General features: G+C 38.9%; 1 protein-coding gene across 4 annotated transcripts in view; it reads right to left on the bottom strand.

Moving 5' to 3' along the window:
- The window catches only part of RNF217 (ring finger protein 217), a 142,638-nt gene that overhangs the window by 120,481 nt on the left and 1,737 nt on the right, over window positions 1-20,420 (bottom strand). The window lies entirely within an intron of this gene.

A 20,420-nucleotide genomic window follows, 5' to 3' on the forward strand; every position in this document is an offset into this window, starting at 1 on the left:
TTTATGAGTATTTTATAGTTTTCTGAGTACAGCTTCTTTGCCTCTTTGGTTAGACTTATTCCTAGGTATCTTATGGTTTTGGGTGCAATTGTAAATTGTAATTAATTGTAAATTAATTCTTTCAAAGAACCAGCTCCTAGTTTTGCTGATCTGTTCTACTGTTCTTTTGGTTTCTATTTAATTGATTTCTGCTTTGATCTTTATTATTTCTCTTCTCCTGCTGGGTTTAGGCTTTATTTGTTGTTCTTTCTCCAGCTCCTTTAGGTGTAGGGTTAGGGGCACTAGAGAAGAATGTGTATTCTGTTGCTTTGGGATGGAATGTTCTGAATATATCTGTGAAGTTCATCTGGTCCGGTGTGTCATTTAAAACCTTTATTTCCTTGTTGATCTTTTGCTTAGATGATCTGTCCATTTCAGTGAGGGGGGTGTTAAAGTCCCCTACTATTATTGTATTGTTGTCGATGTGTTTTTTTGCTTTTGTTATTAATTGGCTTATATAATTGGCTGCTCCCATGATAGGGGTATAGATATTTACAATTGTTAGATCTTCTTTTTGGATAGACCCTTTAAGTATGATATAGTGTCCTTATCATCCCTTATTATAGTCTTTGGTTTAAAATCTAATTTGTCTGATATAAAGATTGCCACCCCAGCTTTCTTTTGGTGTCCATTAGCATGGTAAATGGTTTTCCACCCCTTTACTTTCAATCTGGGGGTGTCTTTGGGTCTAAAATGAGTCTCTTGCAGACAGCATATCGATGGGTCTTGTTTTTTTATCCAATCTGATACCCTGTGCCTTTTGATTGTGACATTTAGCCCATTTCCATTCAGGGTAACTATTGAAAGATATGAATTTAGTGCCATTGTATTGCCTGTAAGGTGACCCTTACTGTATATTGTCTGTGTTCCTTTCTGGTCTATGTGACTTTTAGGCTCTCTCTTTGCTTAGAGGACCCCTTTCAATATTTCTTGTAGCGCTGGTTTCATGTTTGCAAATTCGTTTAGTTTTCATTTTTCCTGGAAGCTTTTTATCTCTCCTTCTATTTTCAATGACAGTCTAGCTGGATATAGTATTCTTGGCCGCATATTTTTCTCATTTAGTGCTCTGAATGTATCATGCCAGTCCTTTCTGGCCTGCCAGGTCTCTGTGGATAGGTCTGTTGCCAATCTAATGTTTCTACCATTGTAGGTTACAGATCTCTTGTCCCGAGCTGCTTTCAGGATTTTCTCTTTGTCTCTGAGACTGGTAAGTTTTACTATTAGAAGTTGGGGTGTTGACCTATTTTTATTGATTTTGAGGGGGGGGGTCTCTGTGCCTCCTGGATTTAATGCCTGTTTCCTTCCCCAAATTAGGGAAATTCTCTGCTATAATTTGCTCCAATATACCTTCTTCCCCCCTCTCTCTTTCTTCTTCTTCTGGGATCCCAGTTATTCTAATATTGTTTCATCTTATGGTATCACTTATCTCTCGAATTCTGCCCTCGTGATCCAGTAGTCATTTATCTCTCTTTTTCTCAGCTTCTTTATTTTCCGTCATTTGGTCTTCCATATCACTAATTCTCTCTTCTGCCTCATTTATCCTAGCAGTTAGAGCCTCCATTTTTTATTGCACCTCATTAATAGCCTTTTTGATTTTGACTTGGTTAGATTTTAGTTCTTTTATTTCTGTTTCTCTAATATCTTCCAAGCTTTTTTCAAGCCCAGCTAGTATCTTTATAATCGTTATTCTGAACTCTGGTTCCGACATCTTACTAATGTCCATATTGAGTAGGTCCCTGGCATTTGGTAATGCCTCTTGTTCTTTTTTTTGAGGTGATTTTTTCCATCTTGTCATTTTGTCCAGAGGAAACTACACGAATAAGAGAACAAAATGCTAACAGGGTAACAACGCCCCCAGAAAAATATACACTAAACAAATCAGAAGAGACCTGAAACCACAGGAAAAGAAAGGGAAGGAAAGAAAAAAGAAAAAAAAAGAAAAAGATAAAAAAGAAAAAAGATGAAAAAAGGTAAAAAAATTATGATCAAATATGGTCAAGCTGGTGCATAGATCAGTGCCACACACTGATTTTGGGTGTATTTTGGTCTGTTAGAAGAAAGTGCCTCTCAAAATTTTATAGAAAGAAAAACTTATAGATGTATAAAACTAAGGCTAAATATGATGAAGGGATGGAATATGACTGTAAAGATAAAAATTATAAAAGATTTTATAAAAGGAGCTGATAAGATAAGAAGTTGGTTGAAAAAAGAAAGAAGAGGAATTAAAAAAAAAAGGGAGAGAATGTGATCAGGCAGGAGACTAGAACAAAGCCATACACTAGAGATTTAGGGTATATTTTGGTCTGTTAGAAGAAACTGTATCCCAAAATTTTAAAGAGAGAACAATTTACATATATATACCAAAAATAAGGTTAACTACCATGAAGGGATAGAATATGACTCTAAAAATGAAAAATAAAAAAGATTTTTTTAAAAAGGGATTGATAAGATGTTGGTTGAAAAAGGGAAAAAGAAAAATTCAAAAAAAAAGAAAAAGAAAATTAAAAAAATTAACTTTGAAAGACTAAAGAATTGGGGGGGAAAAGCCATGAATTCTATGTGCTGTATTCCCCTAGTGCTGGCATTCTGCCATTCTCATCAATTGGTAAACTTGGTCTTGGCTGGCTGTTCTTGCTGATCTTCTGGGGGAGGGCCCTGTCCCAGTGATTCTCAAATGTCTTTGCCAGAGGCAGAATTGCCCTGCCCTTGCCGGGTCCCGGCTGAGTAATCTGCTTGGGTTTGCTCTCAAAACCTTTTGTTCCCTGCAAGCTTTCCGTACAGCTTTGGACGGTTAGAGTGAAAATGGCGGCCTCCCAATTTCTGCCCTGGAGGAGCCGAGAACTCGGGGCCCCACTCCTCAGTGAGCCTCCAGAGAAAAGCAGTCAATCACTCCCGTCTCCCTGGTCTCCGGCCGCACTCCGTGCTCACCCGGCCTGTGACCGAGCATTTCTATCTCTGGCGCATGACCCTGTATGGAGTCTCCAAACCCAGCCGATTCCTGCAGTGTGCTCCCACGTTGCTCCTCCCGGGGGAGGGGGGGAGTCTCCCTGGATCTGCCACTTGGGTCCCTGCTGGAGGAGCAGTGGCCCGACTGTGCCATGGATCACGGTTTATGGCAACCCCAAGCTGAGAGCCCACTCCTCGGCTCCATCTCTGCAACTGGCTTCCCCGCTCCAATACCTGAGAGCTCTGCGCACTCAGGCACCCCTGGTCTTTCTGTGACCCCAAGGGTCCTGAGACCACACTGTCCCAGTGAGGGTTCCACACCCTGCTTAGCCACTGGAGCGACATCCCTCAGCAGAGCAGACTTCTAAAAGTTCCAATTTTGTGCTCCGTGGCTCTATCGCTTGCCGGCAGCCGGCTGACAGAGGCTCCCTCCCCCCACAGTCTATCTTCCCGAATATCACCTCGGATTCACTTCTCCACACGTCCTACCTTCCAGAAAGTGGTCGCTTTTCTGTTCAGAGAGTTGATGCTATTCTTTTCTTCGATTTTCTGTTGAGTTCGTAGGTGTTCAGAATGGTTTGATCCCTATCTAGCTGAATTCCCGGGACCAGAAGAAATTTAGGTCTCCTACTCCTCTGCCATCTTGCTCCTCCCCCTAAGATAAATTGTGATGTAAGAGTGCCTTTTTTAAAACGCATCTGCTGAATTTTATTTGCTAGCATTTTATTTAGGATTTTAAAAATTAGTATTAATGAGGGAAATAGAACTACAGTATCCTTTTTCCTGTTTTTGTATTTTGCAATTCTGCCTTTATGAAACTCATACTAGCTTCAGGATATAAACACCTTGTGCAATGTGCAAGCTTTCCGATACACCAACCCATGAAGTATCTTTTCCAAGAGTTATATGATTATAGGCAAAAACTGAACCTCAAATCTTCTAACTCCAAGCCTCTTTTTACTGGTCCAGTAAGTAAGCACTCCATTTGAAAAAGGTCCACAAGGCACTGGAGGGAACTAATTAATCTTACTGGGAATGAAAGATCACCATTATGCACCTCCCCTGCTTACAAAAGTGAAGTTTATCATGGAAGATGGACTAGAATGACCAGTATGAGTATTAATATTTCTTACTGGTCATCTCTGTTCAGGTAAATGTGTGACTGGAAAGAAGGTAGCTTGGATACATTAATGTCTACCTCAAATTAGATGACCTCTAAGGTCCTTTCCAGCACTAAGTGTAGGACTTAAATCCACTAAACCACTACTCACTCTCTAAATTTACATTTTTCCTGGCCATATTTCAGCTGCTACCTCAGTCTTCTAATTGTTGTCCGTTCCTCTCCATACTAAATAGACATGACTGTTCAGAGCTCTAGCCCAAAACCTTGAATATCATGAAAAGCAAATAACCACCAGAATTGGACTGACTCTAGCTCCCGAGACATAAAAACCTTTCAAAGTTAGTGGCTCTAAACCTTTTTTGGGGTAATGGCATGAAAACTCAACAAATGTTATGGAGCTACTCACAACAGAAAGGATTTTGCATAAGATTTAGGGCATTTATAACCATTCTGAAGACAATCTACGAACTGATAAGATTACCAAGTCAAGAACTCCTATTCGGGACGAACAAGGAGGCTGAAGCAGTGAACAGGAAATATACAGAAAGTATTTTTTCCCCTTTGAAACAAAGTACTCTAAAAAGTGGACTTCTGTGACAGTTATATCTTCTTCTTCCTTTTTGTCACTAACAGTAACCTGCTAGCCAAGGAAAGATGAATGATTTCCCTTCACAGTTCTTCAGTCTCACTCAAAGATAACATCCTAGTAATGCAAACCCATTTCCATTCTTCTTATCAGAAACCGAGTAAATTACTTTCACATACCATAATGGCATCAAATTAGGACATTTTTTTCTGTATAAATATATCAATGATGTAGCCAGTGTAACTTGGGAAACAAGTGTTTGCATATCATATAGAAAATTTTTTAAAGTTTTAGAGTGTAGATACATAAGTAAAACAATTGTTTGTTTTCAGGTAGGACCTACCATAGCATCATATGTAAATATATTACTAGCGATAGTCTGTAAGATGGTAATGGCTATAAATTATTACATAAATGTGTTATTTATACAAAATGCAATGCAGGAATACTTTTTTGGGTGGTTGAGGCTGTGGTTTAGACTATGGAATTTTTCCATAAAATGGGTATCAACCACATTTTTGCTATAGAAAATACTAACGTGTCTATAAAGTGAAATAAACTGAAAAATATTTTGTATTACTTTATGAACTAGCTTCTATTTTTCAATAAAATAAGTACTTCTGAGGAAAAAAATGTTAAACTGTTGAGATCCCCAAATCAAATCCCATTCCTACTTATAGAAGAAAAATACTGAATTCACTTTGAAGTGATTTGATTCTTGAAGATTAATACAGGGGGGGACAGTTAAATTCTTTGTAAAGAATTGAAATAAGGCATTATAAACTTACTGAATATTCTAAACATAAAACATAAAGTCTAATTTTTAAATTACTTTATCTTTTCTCAAATTGTTTTATAAACATTGAAGTACTCTGACACACTACCAAGTATGACTATTCACCCTATCTAATTTGAAAATATCTTAAATTTAAAGACTACTGTTCCATAAATTACTTTTATCCAGTGGTAAGAGTTAATGGAGAGATGACTGAAAAACCTGCCACGGTACAAACTTTAGTAAAGGGTTTATATTCTTCTAACATCTAGGCAACCTGTACATGAAAGAAATCAAATCTATTTTTTAAAGATAAATACTTGAGGTTTTCTCATAATCTTTTAAATAAAATCACATCAACATTTTATGACTTCAACTGAAATATTTCTGGTTTTACGGTCAATAACAGTGTCATTAGAGGAAACACTTCAGGATGCTCTGAAATAAACAAATGAAAGTATAGGCCCAGGGGGAACTCAGTTACTCAGCATAAAATCAACAAAGCCAATCTTTGTTTAAGTAGTTGCTTTCTCAGTGTACGCCTACTGAAAACAAGGAAAAGGGCAGACACAATGAAAATAAAACAGCCATTGCCTGGGTGAGCCCCAACCCCGGGCCTTTCCCATTAAAGGTAGAGGAAGTAGGACTGACACCGAAAGAGAACACTGTTAGGAAAACAAGAATTAGAAGAGATGAGCATGTGTAACAAGATAGGAATTGACTGAGGAAGCACATGACAGTCATTCAAAAACAACTTTTGGAAAAGTAAGGACAAGAACTAAGTAGAATGACCAGAGAGTTCTAATAACTTCCTCTTAGAATTGAAGGTTGACCAGTAAGATCTCTATGATCTGTGGGAAAGTGGGGTATGAGTTCCTGTTTGTTTTACATAATGATGAAAGCAAACAAATTGAGCAAAGATTAAAAAGAGCAAAGTGCAAAAAGTTAGAGGACAACTCAATTTCCTGGATAAATTTCTTTTTTTTTTTTTTAAAGATTTTATTTATTCATTTGAGAGAGAGAGAATGAGAGATAGCACGAGAGGGAAGAGGGTCAGAGGGAGAAGCAGACTCCCTGCTGAGCAGGGAGCCCGATGCGGGACTCAATCCCGGGACTCCGGGATCATGACCTGAGCCAAAGGCAGTCGCTTAACCAACTGAGCCACCCAGGCGCCCCCTGGATAAACTGATTCTAATAATCTGTAAAATAACAACTATAGACACCAATTCAAGAGATATTTTCACATTTTTTGATCGGTGAGTTTTTACATGGTGTTCTTGGAACCAAACATTTAAGACCAACCAACCAACCAAACAAACAAATCCATCCCAGACAGGTAAATTGTGAAAAAGAATCAAGTTGAACAGAGGTTAATCCAATGCTGCCTGAAAGATAAAGACTGTAGCTGATGCATGGACTTGTACAACTTGGGGCTTCTGAATAGTAAGGCTGTAAGGATAGGCATGACATTCTGTTGTGCCAAAGGCAATGCACTCCCAAACCTTGTAAAGGCAAACCCTGAAAAATGACAGGAGACAGAACCATCTCCAGGGTTGGCACACTTGTTCAAACCACTGTCATCTCTGCTCTGGATGACTGCAATTGCCTCCAATCCACCTCCGATGCTCTTCTTGCCACCCCACCACTCAAACATAATTCATTCTCCACCTAGAAGCCAGAATGTTTTTAAAGCATTAACTGTCATTTTACACTTCTACCAAATGGTCCAGTGACTTCCTATCACACTTGGAATAACACACCAATTCCATAGCAGGGCAACACAACTCTACATGATCTAGCCTGCATCTACCTCTATGAGCCATTTCTAAGCAGGCTCCCTTGGCTCTCTGTTCTTGAAACAGAAGGACGCTGGGACCCTCTTTGCCTATGGTGCTCAGCTCTGTGCTAAGGTCTTTGTTCTGCTGACTCTTGCTCACCATTCAGCTCTCATCTCTCCACCATATATAATTGCCATACTATCCATCTGAGCTTCTCTGTCTAGTCATGGTGGCTTGCACCCCCTCTCGATTTCCACAGGTGTGTGTCCGAGTGTATAGGTGTGCTTGCTCACTCCACCTTACTTAGAGAGATGCCCTACCTCTAACCTCCTTCTCCTCTCCCTATGCATCAAAAACTATTTTTTAAACAATAGCCAAGTTCAAACTTTTTCTATTCTCATAAACACAGCTTTCTCTTCCTAGAACCACTTAAGTCAACAATCAGCATCACATGATTTAGTAATAAACATTCCTTAATCTTTGCCTGGAGAGCTTATTTTTCACCTACTGAATTTCTAAACTTGTCACAAGGACAGATCACAGACTACTTATGGGGATACACTGTCACTTCTCATAGTGATTAGCAGAGTGCTAAGCAAATATTCTGTGTCTGTAAATATTTTTAATAGAATAAGAGTACTCTAGCTCCCTTCCCCCCTTTGATTCCTTTAAATCCAACTGAATACTAGAGAACCAATCTTTATAGCTTGACCACAGTGAAAGAAAGTCTTGGCCAGTGGAAAAGATTTCTCAATGTAAACATCTCTATAACTCACTGATCTATTGGAACATGCATTTTAATTTGTTTTTCCAGAAGTGGTGATGAGATAAATAGTAATTCTTCCATCTTGTTTCAGCCAGTCTTATGTTCAGAAGCAGTCAATTTATGATATGACTGTGCAGAGCTAAGGTAGTTTATGGCCACACATCAGCATGTCATTAACCAGCCTGTGAAGAGACTGCCAGCTTGGTCTTGGCCTCATGAACACCCTGAGCAAACAAATAGGGCTCTGTCCAATCCATCTAGATATAACAAGCCAAAAGGATATTTGAACAAAATAATCCAAAAGTTCCAATGAATTATTTTAGCATCTTCATTTTATTTTTTTAGTTAATGATATAAAACATCTTAATAAAAATATTAATAATTGTGAAAGTAATAAGCTAGAACTAGCTTCCTTATTTTTAAAGATCTTCATTTAGCACTGGGTGATACTGATGCTCTAAGGTCTATGTTCAATTTATTTTGATACACTGTCTAATGACTCCCAGAACTGAAAAAACACCTCCACATGTGTATAGAGATGCAAAAAAATGCAGTTGCTTTACTTACTAAATCATTATACTTATTTTTGTGTCTCATCTACCAATTATACAAAGAACGGTGCTGAAATTCACCTAATAGATTTATATCTTCCCTAATATCAATTAACTATTCTTACAACTAACCAGAAAATGATAAATTTTTAAACAAATGGGTTAAAAACTCTGAAACAATTCATTTGGATGAATTTTAAGTGAGACAGAAAATTGTTTCCTAGTTTTTAAAGTTTGTGGATATGCTTTTTAAAGAAAAAAACATATCTGAACAAATAGTATTTTTTTAAAAATCCTGAAATCTAAAAAAAAAAAAGTATTGGGATAAATTACTATTCTTTCAAGTATTTTCTTTCCCAACATTCCTTCTGAGCTCTCCATCTTTTTTTTTTTTTTAGATTTTATTTATTTATTTGAGAGAGAGCGAGCAGGAGCAGGAGGAGAGGGAAAAGCAGGCTCCCCACTGAGCAGAGAGCCTGACGCGGGGCTCTATCCCAGGACCCTGGGATCATAACCTGAGCTGAAGGTAGACACTTAACCAACTGATCCACCCAGGTGCCCCAAAGCTCTCCCTTCATCTTAAGGGTGAAGCCTCAATGACTCATAAGGTGGCATTAAAAACTAACAACTGAAAAGGTAAACCCAAGGGATATCTATTTTGGTTGATTCAAACTACACCTGAAACACATGAATTTACCTGTAAATGACTACACTTAGATTTTTACAAATCAAGATCAGCAAATAATCCTCTTATGATACATCAATAAACAATCTTGAAACCTTCACACATACACATGCAATTTTAGCATAAAACACCAACACACTGGATACAGAATATCTTTATTTTTAGAAGCCTATTCTTTTCAAACTGTATCTTTCACAACAAGGAGGACGAAAAAAGATAACATAAGAAAATAAAAAAAAACACTGAAGTTAAGGGTAAAACTAGTTAAAAGCAGGATTAAATGAGAACTCTTGGGATTGCATCTGTCATTTCCCACCATGGGCCTCTTTGGCTCAAAAAACAAAACAAAACAAAACCTACTCTGTACAGAACTATGTGAAGAAATTCACTTTCCTCACCAAGGTCAGATGTTTACATAAAAGAGGTACACTAAGAGCAGGCCATATCAAAATCACTTCTGATTTGATCCTACAGCTGTACTTAGACATAAACTAATTAACCAAACAGGGAATATCAGAAAAAAAATGGCATTGTCAAAGGAAACAAAATGCTGGTGAAATATTATGAGCAATTGCTTTATTTTACCTGCTGTTTAAAATGTTTAAATAACCAGAGGAAAAGGCTGCAGTGATTTAACTTGTCACATACAACTCAGAGCTAATGAGCTTCAGGAACACTGACTATGGCCAATAATCATGTGAGGAAATAAGGCAAGAATCCCCAACACCACAAAAAGGGAAGTAATTTGCTAGGTAGCCTATAATTAGCCTCTGAATCTTACAGTAGAGAATATTATTGAGGCAAATAGCTTAGGAAGATTTAAAAAGGGATTAGTCATTCACATGAATGAATAAGCCCAGAATTTAGTTACCTGAGCCAGAGGGGGAAAAAAGGCACATCATAAAAGCTATCTAACCCTTCTGTTTCAGGGTATGCAGATCCTCAATCCAGAAGAGATTTCTGAGAAAAATATATATGCTACTGGAAATTTGGAAATTATTAACCAAATGATAAAATTACCCAAACTAGAATATCACAAACAATAAATATCCAACAGTGGGCCAATTTAGCAAAGATTAACTAGGGGGGCACCTGGGTGGCTCAGTCAGTTAAGCATCTGCCTTCAGCTCAGGTCATTATCCTGGAGTCCTGGGATCGAGCCCCAGGTCTGCTCAGTGGGAAGCCTGCTTCTCCCTCTCCCTCTGCCACGACCCCTCCCTGTGCGCACATGCACACGCTCTCTCTCTCTGTCAAATAAATAAATAAAATCTTAAAAAAAAGATTAACTAGGGTGGTCAATTCTAAGGTGTCATTAGAAATAATATTATTTCTGTATAGGAAGTGCCTGATCTACAAAAAAAATATGGTACATCAACTGTTTTTACTCAGAAAGATACTTAACTTTTTCAAATAATAATTAAGCCATTACTGAAGCTAAAATTTTCCTATAATGGAAAGGAAATTATATTATATAGAATAATTTTAACTGGGGTAAATAATCAGAATAACTGGAAGCTGATCCTGATCAAGAGATATTTCCATTACAATGGAATTATCTAAAATATTTAATTTTAAAAGAGAAAGGCTTCTACAACAAAAGTTTTGCTTAAAGTTCTACTATTAAATTATTCAAGAATAAAGCATGAAAACACAACACCAAAACATATTAATCAAAATAATGAGTTGGAAATATTTGATAAAATAATCAATTAAGACATTAAATTTAAAAAAAAACAAATTAAACTTAAGCTTAAAAGATTTACTACCTAAATTGACAACATTTTTTATTTTTGTCTGAGCAGTGTGATGGTTTAAAAATGTGGCCCAAATTCCTCCACACTTGCACAAAAAAAGCTGGGATCTAAGTTCTTTCCTCTTGAATCTGGGCAGGCCTGTGACTGCTTTGCCAAGTGACACTGAATGACTTCCAGAGTTAGCGCAGAAAAGATCATGCAGCTTCCACCCGGCTGCCTTGAGACTCTGGCTCCAGGGGATGCCAGCCTCCGTGTCAGAAGCCTGCTGCCCTAAGACTAGCACGCTGGCAAGGCCACGTGTAGGCACTCCTGTTGATAGCCCCAGCTGAGCTCCCTGACAGCCACGTGAATGAGCGGACATCTGCCTACAACCTCATGAGAAACCCCGAGCATGAACTGAGCAGCTGAGCCCTTCCCAAATTTCTGACTGTCATGATCAAAATAAAATGGTTGTTTTCAGTCCCTAGATTCTGGAAGAATTTGTTAAGCAGGGGACACAGTAACCAGCATAGGTCCTATAATTAAAGAAGTACCTCTGTGATAGATGGGTTGTCAGGATAGACTCAGGCCACAGCATTCCACTGTACTCAAAGTTTAAACATACGGTGGAATAAGGTACCAAAAATTCAGATTCAAATATTTACCTTATTTTCCCACCAACATACACCTATTATAATTTACTTTCAATCATTCATTCAGCCTTTTAACAAATATTTATTGAGCACCTACTCTATCCTGGGCTCTGTGCTAAGTGCTAGTTGTAAACACAGCTTAAAGAATAGGGGTGTTGGGGGCAGAAAATTAACCAAACATCAAATCATCACTTAGACATACAATTACAAAAGGGGATAAAAATACAATGGCAGCAGAGGGAAAAGGACTCTAAAAGCATTAACGGCAGACTGACTCAGTCTGGAGACTTAAGGAAGGCCGAGCTCTGAAGGACAAGGAGAAATTCACTCACCGAAGCAAGGAGAGAGGAGAGCTGGAAGGGAGAAGGCACTGATGAGCAGAGCAGAGGCCAAACCTCAGCAGCAGTGTTATGAACTGGGATCTTTACAGACAGCAATGGGAAGGAAGGGCTTCCAGGTTTTTAAGCAAGATAATGAAATATCGAGACTTTCATTTTTCTATCACTGTATTTCATATATTGACAACACCAGCCTCTAGTGTATTAATTATTTATGGAGTAACTAAATAAGTCCACTCCATAGATATTCATTTCATGCCTCCAACATGCCCAGAACTAAGAAACTAACCAGCAAAAAAGGACTGTCTCTACATACATCAAGCTTTACCGTCTAAAGGAACATAGAGCAGGAAATGGTCAATTTATATACAGTGAAATAAGAATCTTACCATAAGTACAGAAGGTTGTCAAATATTGAAAGGATGCTTAATCCAGATATAAGGAGTCCAGAAGAATTCCCAAAGGAAGGGATGTCTAAGCTGAGACTAGAAGAATCACTAAATGTGAAAGGGAAACAGAATTAGGGGAATGAGGAAAAAAGCAGATTCCCCCTGAGACAGAATCTCATGTCACTAAAGGTAAAGGCTCATAATTAAGAGAGTCACAGAGTGTTCAAGGAACAGAAAGAAGTTTTACATGGGTGTACACTTAGAGGGGAGTGGTAAATGAGAGTTTGATCACTCAGGCACATGTAAACTCTCTTTAGATTCTATTCTAAAAGCAAGAGGCAGACAGACACTGAAAGGCTAACAAGGAGAGTGCCAAGACCTGTAGACCATCTTATAAAAAACCCTCTGGCTATATAGTGTGGAGAACAGATGGGAAACAGTCAAGATTGGAACACTGGGACCAAGTAAGAAGCTGCTGTTGGAATCCAGGATAGAAGTGGTGGAGGCCTCAGCAGGGAAATGTCAGGAGAAATGGAGAAAAGTAGAGAAAAGGATAAAATTATTTTTAGGGGGTAAAATTGAGAGGACTTGACGATTAATTAGGTGTGAGAGGTGAGGGAGAGGAAGAACTCAATGATGACTCCCAAGTTTCTGACTTGGGTACAACTGATGGAAAAGGGGAACGCCAGAGGAGGAGCAGGGCTTCAGGGGTGTGGGAAGGAAGATGAGAAAAGAGAGAGGTAGTTTTGAGTTTAAGGTGGCTCTCGCTGGGACATGCAAGTGGAAATGGGCAGGAGAGAGATGGCTATATGGTGCTGAAGGTGAGAAGAGCGATTCGGGCTAGAGAAAAAGATCTGGAAGTCAAGAGCACATAGGTGTTACTTGAAAGAGTGGCCGAGCTCGTCCCACTAAGAGCAGATTGTGTGAACAGAGAGGGGGGGGATAGGATAGGACCAGGCAGACACCAATGTTAAAAGATGGTAATGTAAGAGAAAGCGCAAATGGAAACAAAAGGAATGGCCAGAGTTAGGAAGAAAACAGGTGAGTATGTTGCCATTAAAACTTGACAGTAAGTCAAATTATAGCTTTTTTTAACTCAATTTCTCTTGATTTTCTTACAAGAAGATGAGGCTGGGTTTGGTAGAAATCTATCTCTGGACCTGGGCAAGAGTCCTCCACTTCCACAAAACATGTAATTAAGTTTCTTCTCCTTCTTGGACTAGAAGCCTTGTGATTTTGTACAATACAGATATAAATTTAAAAGAAAAATGAAACAAATATATTTAGGTTACAAATAAGATAATAAATGTAAACAATGTGAAAAGGCCATGAATTTTAGAGCCAAATGGACCTGAACTGAAATCCCACTTCTGCCATTTCTCAGCTATGTGATTTAAGACAAGTTATTCAATCTCTCTAACCTTGAGTTTTACTGCGTAGCACTCCACTATCTGCAGCATAGAAATGGAGCTTTTCCTATCTTCTCAAACCCACTCTAATTAGAAAGCCAGACCCACCAGTGTCAATGAAAACAGTACTGTTCACGGTTGCAAATAACCTCCTTGTTGGGGAAATCGATGGTCAATTTCAGCCCTCATCCTGCTGAAATTATCAGAAGCATTTGACAAAGATGATTAGTCCTTCCTTTTTAAAACACCGTATTGGTTTGCTTCTGGGTAACCACTCTACCTTGGTTCTCTTCTTGCCTACCTGGCCCACTCCCTTTTAGACTCTTTCCTGGTTCCTTCATGTGTCCGGGGTTCCATATTAGTCTGCGCCCAGACTCAGCCCTCCTTCCCTATCTACTATCACTCCCCAGGTGACCTCATCTAGGCTCATGGCTTTAAATATCATCTACATGCCCCGAGTGTTCAAATGTGTATCTTTTGTTCAGATCTCTCTTCTGAATGCCAGACGCCAACTGCCTACTCAACATTCCTTCATGAATGTCTAAGCAGCTTTTCAAACTTAGCACGAACTCCTGATTCTCCCTAAATCTAGTCCTCCTACAGTATTCCTCATCGTATTAAATGGCAACCCCATTCTTCTAATTGCTTCGGCTCAAAACCTGAGTCATCCTTGGCTCTTTTTCTCTCATCCCACACTCAATGATCAGCAACTTCTGTCAGCTCTATTTTCACGATATATTCAAAATTCAACCAGCTCAAGCTATAGTCACCTCTATCACCTTACTCTGAACTATACCATCTCTCTGGATGATTGCCATAGTCCTCTGACTTTTTAAATTCCCTTCTTGACTCCTATAGTATATTCCCTACAAGAGCCACAGTAAATCTCTTTTAAAGGTAGTTATATCTGGTTAGCTCAAAATCTTCTTATAGTGCCTTATCTTGCTCAAAGGAAACACAAATTCTCTATGGTCCTAAAGCCTTCTCTGACCAGCTTTCCCATTTCTGCTGTTTTCCTCTAATTACTCCCCATTTCATTCCCTATGCTTCAGCCACATGGACCCCTTTTCCATTCCTGGACCACCCCCAAGCATGTGCTGGTCTCTGGAACTTTACACTATTTCCTCAAATACCCTCATGGTTTGTTCCCTTACTGCCATCATGAAGATCTCTATTCAAAGGTCACCTTGTAAAATCCTCCCTGACAACTACCCCCCAATTGTAAATATATGAAGAACAATCTCCTCCCCACTATTTCTTTTCACCCTTCTATTGTCTCTTTCTCCATAGCCCTCATTATCCCCTAATATACTAAATTAATTGTTTATTTTATTCTCTAGCTTCCCCCAGCCTAGTATATAAAGTCCATGAAGCCAGGGACTTTATCTGTTTTAGTTCTCCGAATCCCCAACACCTACAATAGTGCCTGGTATATAACAGGTTTTTAATATATAAGTGAATTAAAATTAAATAATAAAACATGTATAAAGTGTTTAAAATATAGATGTTCAATAAATAGTTGTTCTTATTATTTGTGGAAACTTAAAAACTCAAGAGTAATTATCCCAAAATTGATGAGGCAAATAGCACTGATAAAGTGGAAAGAGAATGACATACTTCAGGAATTATTTTCCTGTAGACACTGAATTTTTATTTTAAGACATAATTTGATTTGGGAAGGTTCATTTAGTTTATCATATGAAACTCTTCTGACAAAGTGAATTTGAACAAAATAAACGAGTCTTTAAAATATTATAAATTTATAGATTTGCCATAATGTCATGAATGATCCAAAACAAACTTAACAAAGTTATATTTTCTTTTAAGGAAAGGTAATAAATATTTTGGAAGGAGCAAGCTATTTAATAATAATCTATTTCCAACAATTAGAGCTCTGCGAAATATGTATATTAAGAAATAAATAATGGATGAATCTATTACTCTGGAATAAACATAATAGGAGGAATTGTAATGTGTTTCCTAAATGGTAAGCTGGTGTTCCAGAACTGGTTTAATAAAATCCTCCCAGAAAGTATGAAGAAGGGACCTACAGTTGTCTGGCAACATAAAAGCTTATTTATACCACCAGATAAAGCTGAGAAAGAAATACTGCGCCTAATTTAGAAGGCTCTAAGATGGCTCCTTGAGGGAATTTAATGCATTTATAGAGTATCTCATGGTTCTTGGCCTACTGGTACCCAAGAGATGTTTGTTATATGCATAAATGGTACACTAATACCCGAGTACATTAATTATAAGAAATTACCACTCAGGTGTCTGTCAACAGTGCCCATGACGAACTTTTAATAAAAAGCTGGGAACTTAGGGGAGCTCGGGTGGCTCAGATGGTTAAGCATCTGCCTTGAGCTCAGGTCATGATCCCAGTGTCCTGGGATCAAGCCCTGCATCAGGCTCCCTGTTCAATGGGGAGCCTGCTTCTCCCTCTCCCTCTGCTGTTCCCTCCACTTGTGCTCTCTGGCTCTATCTCTCTGTCAAATAAATAAATAAAATCTTTAAAAAAAAAAAAAAGCTGGGAGCTTAAGTCCAGTGCTCTTCTTTCTCTCTCTCTCACATCAGGAGTAAGGAAGAGCCGTCCAGTATAAAAGCTGAGCTCTACTCTAGAAAGTAAAAAAAAAAAAAAAAAATCACCGCTCTAAAGGTTTCAACTGCCGCCTTGGGTAAGTAGTACTAACTCGTCCTGTTATTTGTGATCCCTGAGGCAGTGGAGCACAATGCCGGGTTTCTCTTTGCGGCCTCATCTCCAGACAGCTGGAAGAGACCAGAAGGGAAACACTCAGGCGGCACACAGACTAGGTCCTGCTGGCGCAGAGTGCAGCCCTCAACGGGAGATCCCTCTGCAGGAGGCAAATGCCACTGAAATCAGATTTTGAAAGGTTAAAGAAAAAAGAGGTTATTTAAGAGAAATGAAGACATTATGAGAGACATATTATTAAAGAGACAGAAGAGAGAAGTAAGGGCATGAGTTAGTGAGGTGTGAAAGCAAATGTTATTGCACCCTTCAAATCCACGTGTGAGCACACACACTCAAAGTCTGTGCACAAAAGCCTAAGTGGACAGAGGCCTTAACCTTCACTTTTCGAATGCATAGAGTGATTTAACAGATTTCAGTCTCATTATTCTTCACATTTTCAGGACTATCAAAATCACACCTGGCATGACAGGATCTGTAAATTCACACCTGAGTGAAGATGGCTGCGTTCAAACTCCATCTTGAACACGTTAGTTTCTGAAAATATACAGGTTGGTTTAAGATTTAAAGGGAAAAAAAGTAGGTTACACTTGTACTGGGAAAGGTCTGCATGACTCAGAGTTTAATAATAGGATACATAAGATGTCACCCTTAGGTCACTGATTCTAGGGTGACTATAGTAGACTGCCATTTTAAGACATCACCATCTAGCAGCTGTTTTGTTCACAATCTGTAGAAGAAATGTGTTGCTTGTCTCTATTAATACTCATTTGACAGGTGTGTACATTCCAACTCACATGCATCTGCCAATTGGGAGCCCTTTGAAGCAGGGTGTTGAAAGCCACAACAGCTGTTACCTTTAGACAGTCCTTCGCATGCCCAATTCTCTCCTTTATCTAAAGAGCTAATTATTAATACTTCAAATTATAACAGATTTTTGTGTCTAAAACCCAAGTCACAAAGGAAAGATATCAATGGAGGATTTGTGAAATAAGCACAATTATCATTCTCTGGGACAAAGAAGGCAACAATCTTTCCTCCTAGGAAGATGTGGTAGAGGCCAAACCAGCTGAGAAGGTCAACATTTACAAGAGCTCAGTGACCTGCAGGAGACTACAGACATCCCCAGCACTGTGTGCTTTTGCCAGAGGTCACTGGGAAATACTTCTAAAACGTATGTATCGACGATTTATGTACCCAGGCAATATAAACTAATGTAGCTTCCACTATGTCATAGTGCTCTAGAGCCTCTGAGTCAACACCTATGTAGTGCCAAAGATTATAATTTATCAGTTCACCCCTTTACCATGGCAAGTGAAAAGTGGATGGTACATACTGCACTGTAAAATCATTACGCTAAGGGGGGGTTTCCTGCAGCCCCAGTCATGGTGATGATTGGAGGAGAATTATGTTTTGAAAAATAAAGCTATTATTTCTAAAGCACAGTATGTAGGTATTTAAGTCATGGCCTAATCTGCTTTTTCTGTACTGAAATAATGCCCACATCTACTCATCGGCCTTTGTTACATATTCAGCCCATGGTGGCACTCATGGAAATAAGACATCACCTAAAAATCAGTTTTATTACCTTCCAAGCTCGTACCTTCCTTCAAAGAACTCAGCATCTCCTTTTAGAAGAACGTGAATTTAACCAGGCAATATTCCAATTCACATTTAGTATGAATGTTTAATGTTTGTATAAAATGCTTAATAGAGGCTCTCCTTTATTTTCTTAAATGATGTTAATAATGCGCTATTTGACACAAATTCAAAAAATAGTGAAAAATGTCACTAATAATTTTTTATTTCAAATACATCATTTTATTTTAAAAGGTCTTAAGAGCCCTGCACACTCAGGCTTAACAGATTTTAGTGTGTCAAACCCAAGAAAGCTTATAAAATGAGAAAGCACTCACTGTGCCCTTTTGATCTGGCTCAGAAAGGCAACAAAACAACTCTGTAGTTTGATTTTGTTTTGATTTAGAACTGGTATGTCATTGCAGATCATGGCCTGCAACTCTATTTCACTGATGAGGAAATTAAGGCATAGAGAGGTTAAGTGACAAGGAAACACAGACCCTTTGAGTAGAAGGGACCTTAGAATTAACATAGACCAGAAGTATTACAACCGCGGGCCTGCATTATTCATCTAATTGAAAAAAAATGCCATTTTCATATAAGCTAAAAGTCTGTCTAAAAAATCTTTAATTCTAAGTTTAATAGCGAACTTAGCAGACCTATTCTTTTTGTCTGCTATAAGACTTTGTCTTTTGTCTTAAACATGAAGAAGCTCAGAGTAGAATTTAGTGCCCAAGCAGAATACCACTTTCTGGCCATGGTTACTAGGGATAATCTCATCCCCTCTGTCACTCAGCTCTTCCTAAATTCGATAACTATTATTTGAGCATCTGTTCTATATCCAACAGCATTCTAGGTGCTAAAGATACAGCAGTGAACAAATCATGTGAAAATTCCTGTCTTCAGGGAAATAAATTTTTTAAGTATAACGGAGTATGTTAACACTATGAAGAAAACAGAAAGCAGAAAAGGAGATGGGAGTGTGGAGTGGGGCTAAACTTTAAAAAGAGTGGTCAGTGAAGGCCATTTGGGTGACATTTGCATATAGATCTGAAAGAGAGAAGGGGGGAGGAGCGAGCAAGCAAAGGCAACGGTATCTAGGGAGGATATTCCAGGCACAAGGAGCAACAAACCACAAAAGCCCTGAGGTAGAAGTATGCCTGGCCTGCATGACTCATATTTTTCTTGTTCATTATTTTAAATAAAGTATGTTTTTCTTTATGAAAGTTCTGTCCAATACTCTGGAAGAAAATCAGGGACATTCATACAATCCTAATTACTACAGATAAGCTTCCGATTCACTTCAGAGGAGTTTTTCGTGGTTATGTATTACTATTACATTGCACGCACCCTGCCGCCCTTCCACTCCCCACTCCTTCTCTTCTTCATTACAGATCAAAATATTCACGTCCCAAAACTAACTTATGGAGATTTAAAGACAAAATCTGCTTTGGGGAAAGGGCCTACCTTAAGGAAATCAAACTGCAATGCAGAATACCCCAACCCACAGGGACTCCCTCCCCTTGAACTTCTAAACCCACAGGCCTTTAAGGATTGTGACTCTGTTTCCATCTCATTATATGCTACCTTGTCCTGTTCTTGTATACACATCTGCTCTCCTAGTGACTTCCTGGGAGCAGGGCCCATATTTTGGGAATGTCTGAATCCCACCACAGGGATCTGCACACGGATGGCACCGATATCTGTCTGCCGATGATGTCATAGAAACCACCACAAAGAGAGCAGACATTCCTCCCGTTTTAAGTATCTGTTTGTGGATAAAGCATAAAAGAGACATCAGTCTCTTACAGGCGTTTGGATAATCTCAACCATCTTGGCCAAGTTACTGTTTGTGTAACATTCCATTCTGTCGAAGTTTCCCTTTGCATTTTTGGTTGGGCACAGCACACACTTTCGGTCTAGACACCAGCATGGATTACCCATCACACACAGAGGAACAGCACCAGGTGGCATCCCGTTCCGTTCACTTCAGCCAACATCCTTAAACACTATTACGGGAAAGAAGCTCGACAGAAAACTACCAAACACCAGCCATGGCCCGTACAGTCTGGCAAAACAGATACATAAGGAACAAGTTCTGTGCATGCAAGACACGCAGAAGTCTTCTGAAAGTATATACGCAGTGGCCCGGGGGGTGAGGTAAGACTTCACAAAAAACAACTGGCACCTGAACAGCCAGGGTTTTGAAAGCGACTAGGCCTAGGACAGTCAAACACGGGATCAAAGGGCATTCCAGATTGTGCACAACACTGACAGAAACGTAACAGACTGCAAACTGCTAGAGGAACTCATTCCCCATCAGTGAAGGAAAGCTGGTCGGCTGCACTCTGAAGCTTTCCA

Source organism: Zalophus californianus, chromosome 7 (genome assembly GCF_009762305.2).
Source record: "Zalophus californianus isolate mZalCal1 chromosome 7, mZalCal1.pri.v2, whole genome shotgun sequence".
Taxonomy (NCBI): Eukaryota; Metazoa; Chordata; class Mammalia; order Carnivora; family Otariidae; genus Zalophus; species Zalophus californianus.